This window comes from Thamnophis sirtalis, unplaced genomic scaffold (genome assembly GCF_051295495.1).
Source record: "Thamnophis sirtalis isolate CommonGarterSnake01/CBP01778 unplaced genomic scaffold, rThaSir2_p1.2 scaffold_10, whole genome shotgun sequence".
NCBI lineage: Eukaryota > Metazoa > Chordata > Lepidosauria > Squamata > Natricidae > Thamnophis > Thamnophis sirtalis.
The window spans coordinates 30,954,678-30,978,101 of record NW_028261390.1 but is presented as its reverse complement, the minus strand read 5'-3'; positions in this window follow the sequence as shown (position 1 = coordinate 30,978,101).

Here is a 23,424-nt window from a genome sequence, read left to right as displayed (position 1 = left end):
TAACTTGTATGCCGCCCACTCTCAGAAGACTCCGGGCAGCTTACAAAATAAAAGAGGGAAAGGGGGAATATAAAAAATAAAAACAACAGTTAAAATACACAACATTCATAACACAAGATGGGGCTGGATAATTCAACAGCCCCAGGCCTGCTGGAACAGCCAGGTCTTGGTCGCTTTGTGGAAGGCCGGAAGGGTAGTGAGGGTCTGGATCTCAATGGGGAGATCGTTCCATAGGGCACGATCTCCCCTTATTGGGAGGAAATGGGGATTTTTGCAGTAACCTTCCCCTGGAGTGGGGAGGGTGTGGAGATTTTACAGTATCTTTCCCCTGCCATGCCCACCAAGCCATGCCGACTAATCCATGCTATACCCACCAAGCCACACCCATAGGACCAGTAGTAAAAAAACTGAATCCCACCACTGAGTGTATCATTATATACCGTGGTTGTGGTCACAGACATATTCTGATTCTTCCATACTATGAACATTGTTGTTACCTAGTTTATTATCTTAAAGAGATCTAAAACTGAACCATTCAAAAGATTAATTTTCTTTCTCGTTTGTCTGATATAAAACTGCGGGTAATACCTTTTGTTTAAGAAAGAAAGACTACTGCTGTGCAATTCAGCATTTCTAGCAAGGAGAGATAACAAGATAGGACAGAAAAGATTGCCAAATGGCAAAGACCCCAGTTTTGAAGGAGGCAGCTGTAGATGAAAAGGTCAAAGAGCTACATTGTCGAGGTCAATACAAATCTCATAAAGATGCTAACTGTAACTGTATGTGAACTCACCATGCTGAATGTAGAATAATTGCTTTCATATAGATGGGACACAATAGCTCTAAATGATACCAGACCCAGCACTGCTTGCCATTAGAACTATTGGTGAAGGTAAACAACTGATGCTGTAATGATTGGAACTATTTGTTGCTTTTTAATGTTGATATATCTAATAAAGTTTTTTTAATTAAAAGGCAGAAAGTAAAGGAATTGACATGGCTTAAAACATTTCACATATTTTCTTTAATACCATGAATCATTGTGATTTTAAAATGAAGCACACTAACAAGTAGACATTATCTCAAACTGAGCATGACCTCTAGTTACAATATGACCTCAGATTTATAAGTGGTATCTGATTCAAGTATGAACATGCTTAGAATATTGAAACAGCAAAGGTGAACTAAGTGTACTGTTTGGGAGCTGGAGGTGAACTTTTTCTACCACAAGGGACTTGGAAAATCATGAAAGCATGAAACTGCACCAGTGGACTTGTTTAAAAACAGTAGCTCAAAGAAAGCAACTTTCAAAAGTTTTTGCTGAGCGTTAAATTGGCACACTCTGCATGTCAAGTAGGTGGTAGAATCACTACACCACAGAGAAAGACCGGTACTAGAAGTTGCAGCAGACCTTCTTGAGAAAAACTTGGGAAAATGAGATACTGCTGTCACTGGGTTTTGCCTAGAACAAAGTAGGCAGCAGACAAACTAGACAATAAAACCTGAACTGATACAAGTCAGAAAACACTATTTTAAACTTGAAGCAAGAAAGCAGTGACAGAGTTCACATTTGAAAATGGCTGGAGGTGAGTGTAAAATGTCATCTATTCCTGACCTCCAAAACCTCTGGTGGTCCATACTCTATTGAGGCAACCTGGAAGTGTGAATATATATTTGTCTCTTGCACCTTATATACTGTAGCTATTAATTCTCAAGGAGAGATGAACGGAGAAAGGGCATTTAAAATGCAATTGAATATATGTATTTTTAAAATGCAATTGAATGTGTGCATTTTTCCACCCTTACTTTATCTCTAAACTGCTGATCAACAACCCTATTTAAGTAGACTCGGATCCTCTTTGACAGGATGAGAAGGATATATCCCTGCAGGCCATTGTGAGGATTATGCTAGGCATCTTTCAGTAATAATCACTCAGATCTGTTCCAATTCCTATGGAGTTGTTAGAGGAAAGTGGTTCAGAAGGTGACTTTGCTAAAGCTTCAAATATACCTAGGGGAAGTGACTTATTTGGATCCCTTCTGGGCAGGTTTTTAACTAAGATATGGAGCTAGGATAGTATTGATCACACTTATGGATGACCTCTGGCAGGAACAGGATGGGGTTTTTGCATATCTTCTTGTTCCCCTTACTCTTTCAGTAGGTTTTAATGTCACCAATCTGGACTAGCTTAGAGGTTAGGAGTGGGGAACATGGTACTGCAAAGGTTCTTATCCTTCAGTCAGTTGCATAACCAAAAAAAACCCTGTCCATTTCCTCAAGACTAATAGGTTGGTGTTGATAAAATGTAAGTGATCTAGTCCAAGAATCCTTCTATGTGGGATCCTCAGGGATCAGTTTTTACCATAATATCCATCATCCACCTGATGAGATGAACATAAGTCTATATAAGGAAATTAACAAAATTCCATCAAAATTCTAACCTGATCAAGAAACATTTTATAAAAGAAACATACCACACAATAGAAACAATTATAAGAGAAACATTCATGAAGATGGACATCTGTTTTAAAACTGGAGGTATTGACTTAAGCACACATTAGTAGCATTCCAAAACTTAATTCTGATTGGACAATTTGCATTAAGATTGCTTATTTTAGTCTATGGAGAACAGAATTATTTGGGGCAAATCAAAGGTGTCACAGAATGCTAAGAGAAATCTGAATACTGTAAATAAATAAATTAGGTATGTCAAAGAATCAGAAGACAACAACAAAATAAGTCAACAACAACCAAAACCTCAAATAAGCAGGACCTTGAAGAGCTCCAAATAACTAGTGCTTGCTGAAATATTCTGTTTAGACAGTAGAACAGATTGTCTCACCGATACTCTAAAGCCAGCTGAAATCAACATAAGTAGATGTGGCCTATAACGCATTTCCCTGAGGGAGACAATTGGTTGTTGATGGTGTTGATAGTTGTTGATGCATTATTTTCCTCTTTCAGACTTTTGGAAGGTTCAGGATATGGCGTTTTAGATGGAATTCATTCTCTTACTCAGATTCAACTGTAGTTTGTTATATTGTTTTGTCACCTAATGTTGAGAAACATAAGACAAAGGTTGGCTTAAGCAGTTAGTTCTAACTGTGCTGCACTTCAGATCTTGGCACATTTGTGATCATAACCCAGGAGCAAAGTATAGTGTTGTACAGGGACAGATGCAGAGAAAAAGGACACCGGAATCTTTCCTCTGAACTTTGTGTTATTAGGACTTCTTCTGTCCAGAAATGAAGACCTGGCCATTTAATATAGAAGCGGAGATGCCTCTGGAGAAAGAAGAGAGCAACTTCTTTGGCTTGAAAAGAATTTGGCTGAACAAGCACACCAACACATCTAGCCACAGTGAAGGTACTACCATTCAGATGGAATAAACAAAAACACAGACACATTAACCTCCCGGATACAGCAAAACAAAGACACCATTTGCTAATACCTTTAGGACAACCAGTGACAAGGCAAAATGGTAGAGAAGCAGGCAGACTGACAGCAGATAGTGAGCCTGAACGATGTTTGACAAAGGAACGATTCCTTCCTCCAGCATGCTATAAGCCATAGCATTACAGCACAGCAGAAAGAGAACAGCTGAAATAAAGAGCTCACAGCAGCCAAAATGAATCAGGCAATGGTAATGGCATCCAGGGATCCAAAAAAATACCAACTGAGCTTCATTGTCAGGACCTGGACTGTGCCATCCCCACTTGTGCTGCTTGCATCTATTGCCATTCAATTCAAGTATATTCAACACAGATTTTAATATTAAACTATTAAACGCATGGTTACATTACTGAAAATAAAAAAATAAAGTACATAGAATTCTATTACATTGAAAAAAATGATCTGTGCTCCCTGGGAGGATTTTCAAGTGGCAGCAAAATAGATTGAATCATTTTCCCTGACAAGAAAGGTCCAATATCAAAGCACCAGGGGGAAATAGATACTGTCTCTCACATAAACCCTGTAGTCCTTTTCCTTAAAACATTAGATAAGGGGAGAGAATCACTAAATAGGCTCTGGCTGTGGAGAAAAGGCATTTTGGTCCCACAACTTGTAGTCATCTAACTCCAAGAATCCCAGCCAGCATGGTCTTTGGCAACAGCAACTGGATGTTTTGAAAGCTGAAGTCCAGTATTTTTGAAAGGCACCAGATTGAGGCATACTGTTCCAAATGATCAGCAAAACCATTTTCCAAAGACTGTGTATAATATCTAACACTGGCATTTAATTCTAGGATATGAAAAGGTTATTTCTAATGTTCTCTGCTATGAAATAACCTTTCCAAAATGAGAGGGTACTTTACAATTTTTTAAAAAAATCCATTGAGAGTCAGCCAAAAAAAAAATCAAATATGGAGAAGTCAGCAAGTCTGCATAGAGTGGGTAACAAAAGGTTTAACATGTTTCTGAGGCTGAGCAATTTGTTCTCTCCAGGATATTTCTCAGTAGAAGTCCAGTTCATATTACAAGTGACAAACCACCTACAGAGCAAGTAATATGTACACCTAAAATCAATCAAAACTGATTATTTTATTGTGTTTTCTATTGCATTTTCAAAAGAGGACAACATTTTATTGTATTGGGTATGTGGCTGCTATAAAGTTGCTTTATAGAACATGCTGATCTCATATACTGTACAATCTCATCACATTATTGTTATTTTCTCCATTCTCCTAATTGCTTTGCTATAAAGGGTCCTATGCCTATCAGGTTTGAATAAGGTGACCAGAAGTCCCGCATCTGGCAGGACAGGAACGCCTTTCAATAATTTTTCCTGTGTCCCGGGCCGTTCTAAAAAAAACCCGCTTTATTTTGGCGCTCGCAGCTCACTCGCTCCCCCACCCATCAGCTGCTAGCTCGCTCGCTCGTTCCATTCTATCTATCTACACTAAAAATCTAAGCCAGCCCAGCCTGCCGCTCACTGATTGGCCTGGACTCCAGCCAATCAGTGAGCTGGCTGGGATGGAAAACTTTAAGCACGCGGCGTGCCCGTGCTTAAAGTTTTCCACCAGCCAGCTCAGTGATTGGCTGGAGTCCGCTTAGCTTAGCACACTGCGCGAGTCTCCATTTCATTTCGTCTTTTGCTTGCGGCAGCTTAACTGGTGAGTAACTGTTTCCCTGTGTCTCCCAGGTCACACCCCCTCTCAAAAGGATTCGACTTGGCCACCGCTTCCTCCTCTTCTTCCTCCACCTCCTCCTCCTCCCCGTCCATGGTGGCAGTCACAAGATGGGGCAGCGGCAAGAGAGAGAGAGGGGGGGGGTTCCGTCCCACGAGGAGATGCCCACCAAGCTGCGGGTCCCCCCGCCACTGCCGCCTTCTTTACTTCCGCCTCTTCCAGAGCCCGAGCCCGCCTTTGCGAGTCCACAAGGTGTGGTCGCTCCGGGCTGTTGCTCCTCACGCAGAGAACTTCCACTCTCGCGGGACGAAACCCTCTCTCTCTCGCTCGCTCTCTCTTGCCGCCGCCCCATCCTGTGACTGCCACCATGGACGGGGAGGAGGAGGAGGTGGAGGAGGTGGAGGAAGAAGAGGAGGAGGAAGCGGTGGCCAAGCTGAATCCTTTTGAGAGGGGACGGGTGCGATTGGCAATGGCGGAGGCCGTGCCGACGCTTCCCAGATTGTGCCCGTCCCCTCTCAAAAGGATTCGGCTCGGCCACCACTTCCTCCTCTTCTTCTTCCCTGTCTGCGGTTCCGATTGCAGTTGCAAGGAGTGGGAAGGAGAGGAAGGAAGGAGGGAAGGGGAAGGAAAAGAAGAAGGGGGGAGAAGATGGAAGGATAAAAGATGGAAGGAATGAGAAAGAATGGAAGGAGAAGGAGGAAGATGGAAGAAGAAAGGAAGAAAAAGAGGAAGGGAGGGAGAAAAGAGGGAAGGTCCGCAGCGAAGATGCCACCGCCACCCCCGCCAGCTCTTCCCGCCCGGACACCCGTCGCCCAGGAGCTGTCCGAAAACCTTCCTGCCCACCACCGGCTGCACCGCAGCTGACTCGCCCCAGGTGGGCTGGAAGGCTTTGGGCATCCGGGCGGGAAGACTCCAGGATGACTGAGAATCCCCCGTGTTATTCCAGATAGGATAGAATATTGCCTTTTCCACTTTCTCCACTCCCCCCAATGGCGGTTAAGAATCGGCAAAAATTTGGGGCGTGTGTCTGCGGGAGAAAGAAAAGAAAAGAAAGGAAAAGGAAAGAAAGGAAAAGAAAGGAAAAAAGAGAAGAAAAGGTCTTTTTCTCTCCCACGGTTGTTTCTGTGGGGCCGCTTGGAGGCGTCTTCCCCACGGCGCGTGCGCACACTCCTTTAAAATTGCGGGGAGAAAGCGAGAGATGAACCCCACTTCTCTCCAACGTGTCTGAAGCATGTAGGGGAATCGCTGCCCCGCTCAGGTTTCAACTTCGGGGGAGTGACCGAGCAAAGGAGGGGAGAAGAGGGGAGAAAAAGGGGTTTGTTGTAGAGTTGATAAAGCTTTAAGAGTTTGGCAGCAAGAGGATTCTGAATGGATCCCGAATGACCGGGACTCGAAACAGCTCTATTACGTCCTGCTTTTTGTGGGGGAAAAGAGAAAGAGGGAGAGGAAAAAAGTTTTGGGAATGGCCGTAGCCTTCCTCATCTGGATCCTGGAGCAAAGTGTGGAGAACAACACAAAAAAAATGTTGGGTTGGGTTTTTTTTTGGATACTCTGATTTTCGTCTCTCTTGTTACTGTTTTCAATTCAATTCTTTTTTTCCCCAGTCTTTTTTTTAATACTGAACGCTTCTACCTCCACCCCTCCTTCGCCATCTGCCCCGAGGAGTTTTGGAGTGGAGGGGAGGAAGAGGGTTTGAGGCGCGGGAATGGAGGTGGGAATGGAGTATTTTACACTGAGGTTTTTAGCTCCAGCATCCCTGTTTTTAAAATGCTGATGACCCATCCTGATCCCTCCAATGACGTTCCAGATAATGAAATATGCACAGCATGTTGTAGTAAAAAAATAAGTTGCCAATTATCATGGTTGAAACAGGATCTGAATTGTAGAACTCCAATTTGCTTGGCATAAAGTTTAAAGGACTTTGATTTGAAGAGAAGAGATTTCAGAGGAAGAAATGGCTGTGGCTTCAGAGGAACAAGTGGCAGCCTCAAGTTACATGAGCTCGCCATATGTCATACCTACATGCTTGCAAATTCTTTTACTTATTGCACCAAAGACCCAGCTAGGAAAAATGATAACACATGGAATCCTTTACTGAATGCTATGCAACAGTATGTGTATCAAAAGCATAGATTTACAGGAGCTTAATAGAAACGTGCTGTAGTACTAATGCAAATCAAAAGCAGAATAATTTATCCTTGAGGATCTTTACTATTTTCAGCCTCTTCCCTCTTCAGGCTTCAGAATGTAAGGAAAGAGAGAGGGAGAGGGAGAGGGAGAAGGAGAGGGAGGGAGGGGGAGAGAGAGAGATAGAGAGAGAAAGAGGGAGTGTGTGCACAGGAGTGGGGATTTTCTAAAAGTCCCATTGAATCCAGAGGAGGGGAGAGAGAGAGAGAGAGAGAGAGAAAGAGGAAGTGTGTGCACAGGAGTGGGGATTTTCTAAAAGTCCCATTGAATCCAGAGGAGGGGAGAGAGAGAGAGAGAAAGAAAGAGGGAGTCTGTGCACAGGAGTGGGGATTTTCTAAAAGTCCCATTGAATCCAGAGGAGGGGAGAGAGAGAGAGAGAAAGAAGGAGTGTGTGCACAGGAGTGGGGATTTTCTAAAAGTCCCATTGAATCCAGAGGAGGGGAGAGAGAGAGAGAGAAAGAAGGAGTGTGTGCACAGGAGTGGGGATTTTCTAAAAGTCCCATTGAATCCAGAGGAGGGGAGAGAGAAAGAAAGAGGGAGTGTGTGAGGTGGGGGGATTTCCTAAACCCCATTGAATCCAGAGGAGGGAAGAGAGAGAGAGAGAGGGAGTGCGTGAGGATGGGGGATTTCCTAAACCCCATTGAATCCAGAGGAGGGGAGAGAGAAAGAAAGAGGGAGTGTGTGAGGTGGGGGGATTTCCTAAACCCCATTGAATCCAGAGGAGGGGAGAGAGAGAGAGAGAGAGGGAGGGAGTGCGTGAGGATGGGGGATTTCCTAAACCCCATTGAATCCAGAGGAGGGGAGAGAGAAAGAAAGAGGGAGTGTGTGAGGTGGGGGGATTTCCTAAACCCCATTGAATCCAGAGGAGGGGAGAGAGAGAGAGAGAGAGGGAGGGAGTGCGTGAGGATGGGGGATTTCCTAAACCCCATTGAATCCAGAGGAGGGAAGAGAGAAAGAAAGAGGGAGTGTGTGAGGTGGGGGGATTTCCTAAACCCCATTGAATCCAGAGGAGGGAAGAGAGAAAGAAAGAGGGAGTGTGTGAGGTGGGGGGATTTCCTAAACCCCATTGAATCCAGAGGAGGGGAGAGAGAGAGAGAGAGGGAGGGAGTGCGTGAGGATGGGGGATTTCCTAAACCCCATTGAATCCAGAGGAGGGAAGAGAGAGAGAAAGAGGGAGTGTGTGAGGATGGGGGATTTCCTAAACCCCATTGAATCCAGAGGAGGGAAGAGAGGGGGGAGTGGGTGATGATGGGGGATTTTCTAAACCCCATTGAATCCAGAGGAGGGAAGAGAGAAAGAAAGAGGGAGTGTGTGAGGTGGGGGGATTTCCTAAACCCCATTGAATCCAGAGGAGGGAAGAGAGAAAGAAAGAGGGAGTGTGTGAGGAGGGGAGATTTCCTAAACCCCATTGAATCCAGAGGAGGAATGTTTGTGTGTTTGTGTGTGTGTGTGTTGTACTAAGTGTTGTAGCTTATGATCACTAAGTGTTGTAGCTTATGATTCTTGATGGATGTATTGTATTTTATGTTTTTATGTACACAGAAGACAAATTCCTTGTGTGTCCAATCACACTTGGCTAATAAACTATTCTACTCTACTCTACTCTACTCTACTCTACTCTACTCTACTCTACTCTACTCTACTCTACTCATTTCTATTTCAATTCTAATAAGGAGTTTAGCTTCTCTCTCTTGAAAATGTAAGCTAGCATAATGCAAGCTAGCTTTAGCTTTCAAACAGTTCATTTAGTGACCAACGTTACAACGGCATTGAAAAAAGTGACTGATGACCATTTTTCACACTTAGCGACCGTTGAAGCATCTTCATGGTCACGTGATCAAAATTTTGATGTTTGGCAACAGATTCATATTTATGATGCTTTCAGTGTCCTGGGGTCATATAATTGCCTTGTGTGACCTTTTGACAAAATATAAAAATTTTAATCAAGCCGCCCCCCCCCCCCCAATGGTGTCCCTCTTTACCAATCTGAAAATCTGGTCACCTTAGGTTTGAAGCAAGATTGACTATTGGAGTTTATTGATCCTTAACCAAAGTCTGTATTATATGAGACTCTGCAACAATGAGGCAGCACACAGATTGACCAACAGAATACAAACACGCACACACATGCACATACATATGTGTGTATGTGTGTATGTATGTAAAAATACATACACACACTTGCTTAATGACAATAATATGCTGAGACAGAAAATTAAGAATTAATTAAAATTATAAAATCTAACAGAATCCTTTCCTTAAGCTCTTAGAGAAATTGAGATACAGAGGTTGCATTATGTTTTCCCCCCAAGTATGAGGTTTTACATGAATTTCAACTCCTGTTTTGATCAGGGATAAGATATTTATTTTTGCAGAGTATGTCCTATTTGGGGTTTTCAGTTGTACTGACCACAAGGTGCCTGTACTTATTGTAACCAATTTCCTCCTTATTAGGAATCATCGGATCAACATCTCATGAAATGGATTCCCACAGGATGTGGAGGATGAGCTAGCCAGAGTTTATGTGAGCTTTCAAGTCTTAAATTTTATTCTATTTACTCTTTTTTTGGGAGCATAAATTCTAAAGCAATTATTTATGGTACTTTATCTTGGACTACTCTGAGAGAGGGCAGAGTAAAAGAACTAAAAACACCTTGAAAATTATTTTAAATCTCTAGAAATCAACCGAATTATAGTACCATATTGGTGTATCTGAAGGTTCTAACAAAATGTATAGGGTTTAATACTCCATTTGAAAATTAAAAATGGACATAAAGAAATTGAAAAATTGTGAAATGTGCTTCTAAACTAGGCAGTGTTGTGGGAATAGTCTGAAGAAAGAATTTGCAATTTCCAGCTATGCTTTTAAAGTAATAATGTAGCTCCCTCTTTGGAGAGCTTCTACACTCACTTACTGAAAGCTGTTTACAAACTGAACTGATAAATGAAAGGCTCACAATAGTCCTCACAAGAGATGGCAATGAAAAAGGGGATTATACCCATCACTGAAAATGTTGATGTATACATTACATCTCAAAAGCAGTCAGGAATTGATGACTTTTTCTACAAGATATAACCCTAATAAACTCTGGTTTTTAAAGCAATGACAAAAAAGAAAATAGAAAGGAAAATGACATTACATCTGAATGACTTTTGGCCTTTATCACTCTTGGGCAGATATTACTAAGATCATAGATAAGAGTCCTCTGATATTCCAAATATTGTTGAAGAAATAATTATTCTAGAGAGCCATGGAAAAAAACATGGACAATTCACAGTATAATTGTGTACAAAAAATTCAATATGTATCAACAAAGCCTCTAATCAAGGAAACATCAACCCTTTCCGTCACATGGCTTGAGAACCCTTACTAACAAATGAAATGAAATTATTTGTGGGAAATCATAGGATTCCTGTTTCTAAAATGTTGTAGGAGACTTTGGAGAACAATATGAAGCTGATGTATTACTATTGGAAGAATTTGTCTCTATTTCAAATGATCTATTGATGACTCTTATCAAATTAGTCTCAAGTGAGATTGAACCACAGAAAATACTGTATTTGATAATGATTCACTAATACACAACCAGTCCCAAACTCAGATTCATTTTATAAATAAGAGGAAAAAAACAAAATAAAGTCTCAAGTGAAAACTAAGTAAAGAAAAAATAAGGCACAAGTAGAAAACCTAATAAGGGAAAGTAAGAACTGGAAGAAATCTGTGTTCATAAACAGATTTCATTATGAGTCACCTCATAATGGGTAGAAAACAAATTTGATAACTAAAAAAATAAAAATAAAACGTAAGTATAATAATCTATTCAAACCTTTGGGAACAGCTGATGAAAGAAATAACAGGCAAACTAAAAGTCACCTAGAAAGACGTTGGAAGCAAATAAAGTTCCAAATGAAGCAAATCAGGTGTCTAATAAGGTTGGAGAACCCAATACACGTCTAATCCAGCAATGTCTAATAACCACTGAAGACTTTATTACTGAACAAAATCCTCCTGCAAATAACACGACAATTTTTTTTCTACAGTGGAGAATGATTCCATGCAGAAGGTGATATTTGCGACTAATGAATGTTATGCTGCTATTTGTCAACTTCCCGAAACCTAGAGGCTTCCTCTTACAGATAGAGCTAAGATTGTATTTCGTGCAATCTTTCAACTTTCATTCCACTTAAACTTGTTTCAGATGTTATTTTAAAGGTGGAGTATTACAATTGTGTGACAGTAAGAGCACTGGTAACTTTTGACTGTGTTGCTGTGGCACAAATGGTTTATCAATTTAAATATTTCCTCAGGCAAGAAGGTTTGAAGTAAATGTTTTTAAAATATTTTTGTAATCCCTCTAGATAAACCTAATTTACACAACTCAATAATAGACAAAAAAATTATCTGAATAGAGTTTATAAATACTTTTAATTATTTACACCCTATGGAACAAAATTGTATCATGGTTAAATTGTCCTGGTTGAAGAGTTATAAACAGGTACAGTCAACATCTGTACCTCACCACTTCTGTAAAAGCTATGAAAAAGAGAGATGAATCCATGAGATAATGGCAAATGTAAAAGAAGGAGAACATGGAACAATGCAGCCAAAAACATAATGAACAGTCTCTTCACAAAGATACAAATCTTACAATGTCTGCACAATAATGTTAAATGTATATATGCTTCTCAGATATGCTAAATCTAAAAATCAGGACCACTATATTTGGGCCATACTTACATTCATACAAAATACAAATATGCTCCAGAGAACAATTTCCCACTAGGCACTATTGATTGAATACTTTATTTGGCCAAGTTGATTAGACTATCATAGTGGGTGATTTTAATGCAACAAAAATAGGGTTGTAAGTACAAAATAGCAAAACAGTTGACACCTTACTTTCCTTTATACTTTGAAGGACTCTAATCTTGACAGTACTTAAACTTCTAAATTTACTTTGTAGTCAGATTTTTTGAATTCCGAATGGCTTTTGTCCCAGAAATTGTCCTGGTCATTTTGCATACTTATCAGCTAAGGGATATTTATGAAATTTCTCCAGACATATTTTCCAACAGTTTTTGGTGATAACAATAACATTAATACTGAAAATGCCCAGTAGGATAAATTCTTTCATAATCCTTTTCTTCACATTTAATTGAACTATGAAAAGGCAGGAAGGCTGAAGACCACTTGGGAGATCATTGAAAAACAAGCTATTCACACACAAGTCTTGAACACCTTGTAACTATTTGTGCAAACTTTTCAATGTTCCTATAACAATTTCCTTGGAATGTTTTTCCAAAAAAAATATAAAGCAAATTTTCTTCCATCAAGTTGACTAACAATGGGTTAGAAAAATGCAGGAAAATTTCCATGTTGGGATTAACATAATACTGCCTCTGCACACATTAAAAAATCTCTGTGCAATAAATTGAAAACATGAACTTATTCCTTGTAGCTGGCATGTCTGGAGGCGAATGCCTCTATGTAGAATGGCTCATAAATAATTGGGAAGGTTTCTAATTTGATTTTCTAATAGCAATTACCTTTATTATGGAAGTGTCCTTAAAGGCTTTGAATGTACATTTGCAAAATGCTATTTGTATGGGGGACACTTCCATCCGGACCCCTGGGTGAAATTGATGTACTTTTAAAAAGCTATGTTCATGCAATTAACATAACATCCAGTTTGATCCTCCCTTCCTTCTTGGTCATAGGCCCCTGTAGTATTACTCTTCCATGCCTGGCAGCTGTAGCTCTGTATCTGTACTGCATACAAATGGAAGGAACATGACTAAAGGAGGGTGAATACTGGGTAACCTGATGTTCTTTGGATATTACTGACTTATTCGTCCAGCTGCAACCTGGCAGCTGTAATTCAACATTTCTGGAAGGCCATGGGGTACTTGCTGTAATGCATTATGGAGAATCTTAACATGGCCAGTATCCTTAGAAAACTAAATTTTCCACAGGCAAACATTACTACACCAATAAACATTTAGATAAAAGGGAGAAAGTGACTTCCTCTACATTCCACACAAGAGAGTAGACTGGTCTCAAGAGAAAACTTCCAGTGTCTAATCAATCCTTCCTTCTTTCCTTCCTTCCTTATCACATCAGGTATGAAGTAGAGGCTTATTTTTCTTTAGTTCTGTAGTTACTATTGGAAAAAGTATACTATACAGTGTAAAAGGAAACACAAAACACATTTCCTATTTTTTCCAGTTCAAATATGATGCATCTGGTTATTCCCCTAACACAATATCTGGGCAGCTATAACATTCTTGGCCATTCAGGTTGGTTTCCAAAAATTGATGTCTAAAGGCATACAAGTTTATCCCACAAAAATCCACCTATATTCAGAAAGTTTTACTCCTAAAATATGTACAGTTCCTAAACTGAAGCCAAGCAGCACAAAGATGAATGATCAAAATGGATAGAGTCCAGTCAACTTAATTATTTATGACCTGTTTCTGTTTAGCTTGCTTCTGGTTTGGAGGGATTTGGATGTAGTGTAACTAATTTCCCGCTGGCCTCACTTTTTTCTATCCACTCTTTTAGCTCTTCTGCTGGCATAGCTTGATTAGCAGGGCAGTTCTGCTGGCATAGCTCTATGCAAGCATTTAACTGCAAAAACAGGAATTTTTGCCAAAAGAGAGTTCTTTCTTATCCTGTCTCCCGCCAGCCAAGACACTTTTTGAGTTAAAATTGTACTATTAGTGTAAATTTGGATTTAGAGTCAAGTTCCATTAAGTTTTTGCATATACTGCCTGCAAAACCTTACTGCTCTGGCAATTTTATTTACTTCAACCCTCTAATCACTCACACAGATGCTTTCTCTCTTGTTAAAGCTTTTTTTTAACTTACCATATAGAACTATCCTTGGCTTTATTCATATTGTGAAACTTTTGGCATTGATCATTAGTCACTGATTGCACTCACTACCAGCTGTTTTTCTGCCTATTGGGCCTGTTTTTATAAACTTCAAAGACACTTGAATTTAAAACATCTGTTTTAAAAGTGTTAAACAATTTTCTTTGCCTTGATTCACACTATGGGTCATGAGATGTGGCTTTGAGGCAAGTTGAACTTTCTATATTTTACAGTGGGTTATGGACTAAAGACAGAAGGGAAGTTTGGAGTGTTCTCATTTTAGAATTTTAAAATAAATAAAATAAATTTCACCAGCTGCTAGTGACAGTTTGAGAAGAATTAAATTCTATTCATGGGTATGACCACCTGCAGAATATCACAATTCAAAAATAAGCAAAGATATTTCTTCTCTATCTTGACCCTATCCCAAATTGTACAAATATTTCTTCTTCCTACTTTCTTCCTCTCATTCCTTATTTTCTGTTCCCTTTCTCAAACAACTCCCTGATTCAAATTGCTTTTTCACTTTATTTTTCACCACCTTAGCATTATTTATTTAATAGTTTTACCTAAAATATCCTTTCTTCATCAGCTAATTGCTCAATTTGTTCACTAAGCAGGCATCACATTATTGTTTGTCAATTGAAGCAAAAAATAAATAAATAAACTCCTACAAAGTCTAATTACTACAAAATGTAGTGCTGGCTACTAGCTTGTCTGATTTCTCAAACAATTGGATCAATGCATGGAAATCCTTGAGAGTGAGCTTTGGTATCAGTGTGACTGTTTCTGAAGATTTTCTCCTGGAAGATTAGCAGGCTTCCTTGTGCCACTGTGAGACCAAACTGTTGGACTAGATTAGGCAGCGATTCAATCCATCAGACCACTACTTATGTTGTGATCAATCAACTAGCAGGAAAAATGAGAAATGAACTTTAGGGGCCACTTTTTATAGCTAAGGACGGCATAGAGTAACCCTTCATTATTGGGGAGAGGATGAATACCTTACAAAAGGAATGATCAGGCTGCAACCAATTACTGTTAGTACCAATATAGGTAGTCTTCAACTTATGACTACAAAAAAAAAATCATTGTGTCAACCCTGAAGTGAACCTGGCTGAGACCATCTCGGAGGCTTCAGGGTTGCCACAAAGCAGAAGAAGGGGCAGGGTGGGGAGAATTAGCTAGATGGGAGCTTCTAGCGATAACAAGAAAATTTTCCTGTGGGAACTAAGGACATTCCGACAAGTGGCTGCCCAGGGGAGGAGTAAAGTAACCAAGCAACCAGTCAGCACCTTGATTGGATAGCGTGACCAGTGACTTGGAGGAAAGGGGAAACTTTGACTTTTTAATTAGGTGAAAGCCTAACTTTCAGATTCAGCTTTCACCAGTTGTGCCAATATGATGTATCCAATACATTGTTGTTTGAGGAATTTGCCTGCCTCAGAGTTCAGTGCTGACACATTGCAGTTGTTAAGTTAATACCATGGTTGTTAAGTGAATCTGGCTTCCACATTGATTTTGCTTGTCAGAAGGTCACAAGAGCTAATCACATGACCCTGGGACACTGTAACAGTCATGAATCAATTTGCCAAGTGTCTGAATTTTGATCATATGACTATAGTGATGCTGCAACAGTCACAAGTGTGAAAAATGGTCATAAGTCACTTTTTTCAGTGCCGTAACTACAAACTGTCATTAAATAAACTGTTGTAAATCAAGGACTACCCGTAGGGAAAAAAAATCCTTAGGGAACTCATATAAGGTTCATAAACATTGGAAATAAAAGCATGTTGTAATTTGCATAACACAATAACTTCTCATTTTCTTAGTTTTAATCCAAATATTTTTCTTTTATTCTGATGGAAAAAGGAGTTTAACTGGTACTGGAGTTTCCATAGACACATCAAACATGAGAACACTATACTAGGAAAATAATTTGCATTCGATCAGTGAGTTTTTAGTAATAAACATACTGCAAGTGGAAAGAAGGTTAAATTACACAAATACTGTGGATTCCTTTTATGTATGAAGAGAAAATTTCCATAATTTTGAAAAGCAACCATGGGGGATATTGTTCCATTTCTTGAAGGGCAGGCATTTATTAGGTCCTTAACAAATATAAATAAGCAGCATGTTTAGCTTTCTGAAATCTTTGTCTCCACCTCCTAGAATATCCATATGACAAAAACATTGGAAAGGGGCATAGAACATATTCAGAAAATAAAGTATTTTATGGCTACATTCTTAAGCAACACATAAGAACAGAAAAACAGGTTGAGAGTGCTATTTTTCCGCTTCTATCAACATGTAGAAGCCGGGTGTAGATTGTGGATAGCAGCTAATGAAGGTTTTCTGCAGGAATGAGAATCCTGATTTTCCAGTATTTTCAGTCAATTGATGTTCTTCATTTGAGTCACCTATCCAGGGGGAGAACAGAAGGGTTGGGGGGGGGACATTACCCATACACTTTAAAATCACTGGTGTAAGGTTTACTTAATAGTTTTTTTCATCAATATATAAAATTCAGAGGTAGAGAAAACGTACCTAAAATGATCAATTCATAGTTTGTCTACCTCAGGTTAAACTGCTGTATCAAGGAAGACACTCTATAATCAGATTATTGTTAGATTTCTTTTCAACAGTGCTAAGCCTTGTCAGCAAAAAAAAAAAAAAACAGTTGAGAAAATGCTAACAAAAACAATTTTGTAGTCAATTTGGATACTCCTATTTGATTTAGTTTTTGCTATGTCCAGACCTTGCACTTCCTGTAAGATATGAGCCAAGCAAGAGTAAGACAACCTTGAAAGTGCAACTTTAAGAGTTTTAAAAGAAAGTCTTTCCTTAAAAATATCAGTTAAATGTGTACTAGAATGTGAGCAAACAAATTAGATTCTAAATCTATTCAAAATATAATCTACAATTGAAGAGAATATATGTAGCTGAAGGTTAAACTGTAGAGTCCTTGCTACTCTCTGAGCCTGGTTATTTGCTTGCAGACATTTCATTACTCAAGTAGGTAACATCATCTATGTAAGTGTGGGTTTGTTCCCTTTTTATATGCAATAATTTGCCCTGTCAATTTTGGTGGCAATGTGGTTTTTTTCTTAGGAGTTCCTTGATTAGGATATTGTTTTCTGCTTGATTGTTTGCATGGGGGTTAAACTGGAAAGCCCTAGACCAGGGGTCTCCTTCCTTGGCAACTTTATGACTTACAGATTTCAACTCCCAGAATTCCTCAACCAGCATGGCTGGCTTAGGAATTCTAGCAGTTGAAGTCCACAAGTTGAAATTCCCTACCATGTTTCAAGCTAAATTGAAACATGGTAGGGAATTCCTGGAAGCTTGACATTCAGACAAATAAGCCATCAATAGACACATAACAATAAATCATATTTATACACCATTCAAAAGATACAATAAAAAGGTAAGGAGTAAAAAAAAGACCAGCAGCTAAATCCAGATAATCAGGGATTAACAACACCAAGAGCTTGAGCCATTTCTTCAGGGAAGGGCAAATAATGAAGGCAACATTACATCATTGTAATTCAAGTTCTGTTCCTTTTGTCTGTGTGCTGTGATATTAGATGTACATTTAAGAGAGTCAGAACTTCTGTCAAGCTGTTGTGATGCTGCTTTCGTTATTTTGATGAAATCATTGGATCTTTCAGATTCCTCTCCTCATATTCTTCTATGAAAAAATGTAATATACCCAAAGAGGGACTACCATCAAGTAAGATAACTGTAAAATGTGAAAAATGAATAGGTCATTATTTTAAAACATACCTGAACAACAATCATAAGCCCCTTTCCAATTTGTAACATGCTACACAAATTGTCATGAAATGTAGTTTTGAAAAGTTCATTAATGGCCTTTTTAGCCATTCTTGCAGAACCTATTAACAAGACGACTATCCTGAGTTGGTCATCTTTTGGCTGTTCTTTGATATTTCACATGTTTGTCGTACTGTCCATTTTCACATATCGAAATCTACAGAACAGCAAACATCTGAACTGACAGCTTCAAATTGTCTCTTGTAAACATGCAGTAAAGGAACATCTATAATCAGATTTTATTTTTCTCCAAAGAAGTGAAAGATTCTGAAGTATAAATAATGCATAGCCCTTCAAGCTCTGAGAATAAATGTTTTTTTCTTCTGCTTCAGTTTCCTCCAAGATACAACAATTTAGAAAAGAGAGTTAGGAGGAAAATATTCTCTGCTTCCACAGATATAAACAAACTTAGCATCTCAAGCCCCTCTGGAACATTTCTTAAATTCAGCTGACAGAAACTCAAAACCATTCCCCAGTGGCAGGTGCTCCACTATCTCTTTCAAAAATGTAATTGCAGAAAGATTCACACACACACAAAGGAATAGTGTTAAATTTATTCTGAGCAGGCCAAATTAACACAAGGAAAAAAGCCATAAACATTTCTAACGTGAACTTAATTGAACTGGGTCCGTAAAGAACAACTATTTATGTTTCTCTTCTTTTTGCAGAAGTTGGATTAGAGTCCCAAAGAAGAAGAAAATGGAATTGATGACCTTTATAATAGCAGTCTTTTAGAAAAAGTGAATCCTTTGCAAAGAAAAATATACTGAAAATGTGGTCACAATTTATGACAAAGTACCTTTGTCGTCATTGGTAACATAGGTAGGCTGTTGTTTATGTTAACCCTATACTCTTAAATTTGGTCTATGTTGTACATAGCCTATTGGGCTGTACATGTTTTTCACTTTGTTAACAACAACAACAACAACAACAACAAAAGGATATATTGGAATGTTTTGCCCAATCAATAAAACATTATTCCTTAAGCTATAACTGGACTTGTCCACATTGCATTCCTCCACTGTAACATAAACTGGAAATGACAAAAGCAAAATCTTGAAAAACTTCACAATTCATACATAACTTAGGAACTGAGGCATTTACCAGAATAATGGATGTGCAGCGGTAGGCAACCTATTGCTATGTATTGCTAGCTGAATGTAACCCTCAAATCCTCCCTGCAAAACCCAGGAAAGAAAAAACAAGAATACATCTCACCAACTCCACACCTTTCATTGCTCCCAAAGATACATATATGCCCCTCAGCTGCCAACACTGGACAACAGCATTCTTCATATAGATAGCTCTAAATCCTGAGTAAATTCTAAAGGGTTAAAATGGAAATTTGAAATGTTTCCTTGTTGGATAAAGCCAAAATTAGCAATGAAATGCAAATCACAGCTAATTATTTCAGTGTAATTTCTTCATAAAAATGTGTTATAGCCTTTAAAAACAAATTCTATGCCAAGAAATGCATTAGTTCTTCGTCTTTCTAGGAAACAAAGCTTACCTATAGAAGATATAACTTGTTTCTGAAGGATCAGATTTCTTTTTCTATTTATAATTATTTGTTGATTAAAAATGTTGGTAAAAATTACTGAGTTTCTTATAAAGATCACATCTAAATCCTTATTAAGGATAACCATTTGAAGGACATCTCCATGTGGCACAAGCTTTTTCTCTCTTCTCTTCCCATATCCAAAGCCACCTTACTTCAAGTGGAAATAGTATTTTTCCATCTCTCTCAAAAAATTTCTTGAATGCAGAGTTTGTGCTACTTTTGAATCTGCCCAGCTTTCAGCCACACCTAGCATTCTCTCTCCTTTGTAATCATTGTTGACTTTCTTCCATGAGTCTTTTAACTTATCCTACTGGATTTTTCACAACAGTAGAAGAGGAACATCAACACCAACTTCACTACAGAAAGTGGTAGAATAGACTTCTGTAGGTGCTTTCTCTATCAGTGTTGGTGCTATTATTATTATTAGAAGAGTGATACATTGCTAGAAAAAGAGTCTATCAGAACTTCTGTAAGTACTTCCAGGGTTCTTGTTTGCCTTCCTATCTAGTGATACCAAAATTGGTAGAGAAAACCAGTCTTGCATACTGATATATCTAGAAATATCCAGATCCATACAACTCTCAATGCTTACAAATGTCTTGGTCAATTGGTGCCAGGAATATCACACAGAGATTCCTGGCGGGAAGGGGAGCCTCTCTAAAGTGATTTTTTAAGGTTCTGACAGGTGACAAAAACTACCTCTCTAGCTATCTATTAGAACTTACCTCTTCCTCAATCCTTAGCTCACATTAGATATAACAGTTGGCAGATATTTTCTTTGCTTACTGACAAATCTATCAGTCACTGCATATCACCTTGTCCTGCAATAAACTGTTAAGGAAAGCAGGCTTGCTGGCCTCATTGAAGCAGGGTAGAGATTGGCAAGATAGACAGAGCAAATTTAGGCAGGCATACTTGAATGGACTCTAGGCTGCAACAAACCACATTAAATTGGCTGTCTAGATTTGCCGTTAGAAATACCCTCTACAGCAAAAATATCTACAATTGTTTCTGTCTGACTTTATGAAAGGAAAACAGGGAATAGCAGAACTGGAGCATAGAAAGATGAGGAACTGCATTAAGATCACATTATCAACTGGGCCCTTGTTCTGGAATCAAATGCTCAAGGGGACAGGGGTAGATTTATGCTGCTGCTACATCAGACACAAAATAGGCCTACATATCTACAATAGGCCTACATACCATGCAAAACTACAGAAAACTACTAAACAACAGCCAAAAGTTTACTGTACTTCTGTGATGCCATCCAGTGGACTTTTGCAACCCAGCTACACAAAGGAAATTGCTGCCAGTTCTTCCAGAAGGCAATGGAAAGGAGAGTATTTCTGCCAACATGTACCCAAGGCTTGAATTGGCTTTGACTTTATCAAGACTTTTGATGACGTTAAAAACATTTCGTTAAATGTATAAAACTTTCTCTTTTAAATGTCAACATAGTTACAGAATAACATTGCTCCCTCCTTCATCTTAATAGCAATAGCACTTAGACTTATATACCACTTCATAGAGCTTTTCAGAATTCTCTAAACAGCTTACAAAGTCAGCATATTGCCCCCAATAAACTGGATCCTCATTTTACTGACCTTTGAAGGATGGAAGGCTGAGTCAACCTGGAGCCAATCAATATTGAACTTCCAGCAGTGGGCAGAGTTGGCCTGCAATACTGCATTCTAACCACTGTGCTACAATGGCTCTTAATACATATGAAGAGATTCTATCTTAACAGCTGAAATAATAATTAAGGTGCATTTATCTTAAAATTCAAAAAGGCTGTCTTTAAAATCTACCTACCTTATTTTCTCATCTTTATTCTCTACCAGATTGTATGGATCCAGAGAAGTATGCAACTTTACAAAGTTGATTTTATTCCCAAAGCAAATCAAGGTAATCAAGTCAGCTGTGTGGGATATTTTTGAGAGAGACAGAGGTCTTGGTCCTTTCTTCAATTCTTGACGTTTTTCTCTTGCCCACTGTTTTGATGTTGATCCTTTATTTAAATTGTCAGTTTTATACTTTCAATATTTCTCAGCTTCACTTCTGCATTTAAAAATGTATATTCATTTTATTCATGTACTCACCTTCAGCAAAACTATGCCTTTTGTCATAGCCAGATTTTGTTTGTGTGTGTGTGTCTGTGTGTATACAGTGAATTTAGAACAAAGTATACTCTTATGTATACACATCACAGGTGGGTTGCTACCAGCATTACTGCTGGTTCGGCACTCAAAAATGGTGCACATTTACACCTAAACAGGTCTGTGCATGCACAGAATGTTAGAAAAGGGCGGGAAATACATTTTTGCAATTCAGATTGTTCTGTGCATGCACAGAAGCAAAAATGAAGATAGCACCACCAACGATAGAACCAGTTCGGGAGCGTAAGTGGCCTAATTACTACTTACTCAGCCGAACCAGGCCAAACCAGTAGGAACCCACCTCTGATACACATGTATACATACAACACATATGTTTGAAATGCATATAAGAGTATACTTTGTTCTAAATTCACTGTTTACAGTTTTAAAAAGAAGCTGTTCCTAAACTTTTTTTATTTTTTATTTTACAAAAGTTTCAACAGGATTATTTTAAAGATTCTGGCTTTATAATTTTTTAGATTTAAGGAAATTTTTAATTTTGTATTTCTTAATAGGTCTGAACTGGGCTTTCTAACTATTGCTTCTGTAACTTTCCTATTATTTATCACAAGGAACACTAATTAAAAACAAAGGGACATAACTGTCATAGTTTCTACTTTCAAAATGTAAGGAAAAAGATTTTTGCTATCTGACAAAGAGATTTAACAATTATATATGTTGGATATTTCTGTCTATGAAAAATGCTGTGCCTACTTCAAAATGAATACATTGATTGTCATCTTTTTCAGAGGCACTTTTTTTTTCAAAAACAATAAAAGAAATCAATTTGTTATAGATATATAATTGTTTGCTATCTGTTCCTGTCTCATTTTTCTTACAAAGCATACATGAGTATGTTGCTAGTCAGGCATATGACCTTTAATAAGAGAAATAATGATTAAGATTGGGTATTAGTTGCCACAAAATTCTGAAATTTACATGGACAATAAAGATAAAAGGAAAGTTTTTGGTCATTTTTTTTAGGAATGTACAGGCTAAATCTAATGTCAGATATTATTGGGTCAAATGATAAAATAGTATTCTGGGGATAATTTAAATCAAAACTGATTTAAATTTAAAGCCAGATGTATACAAATGACTTTCTTGACTCAGCAAATCTCCACTTAATTTCACTATTGTTTAATTTTATTCAAACCAGATTATAATCTTCATTCTCTAATTTTTCTTGCATCACTTTGACACTTTAAATACCGCTTTACAGTGCCCTCTCTAAGCAGTTTACAGAATCAGCATATTGCCCCCAACAATCTCAGTCCTCATTTTACCAACCTCAGAAGGATGAGTCAACTGTGAACTTGGTGAGATTTGAACTGCCAAATTGCAGGCAGCCGGCAGCCAGCAGTCAGCAGAAGTAGCCTGAAATACTGCACTCTAACCACTGTCCCACCATGGCTGAACAGTAACAACGCCAGTGTTATTATATTAGCAAACTTTCTAGCCTTGGGAACATCCCACTTATTCCAATTTAGGCAACATTAAATGCTAATGCAAGCAATTTATGTAAGTGAATAAAGTAGTAGTGGAAACTTGAATTTACAGCCACAGAGAAGTATAGTGTTTATTCTGTAAAAGACAAGCTCATGTCTCATCACATGTTTGTATGAAAATTCAGAAATTATAAAATCAAGTATGTTCTAATATAATTCATACTTAAATTAATAA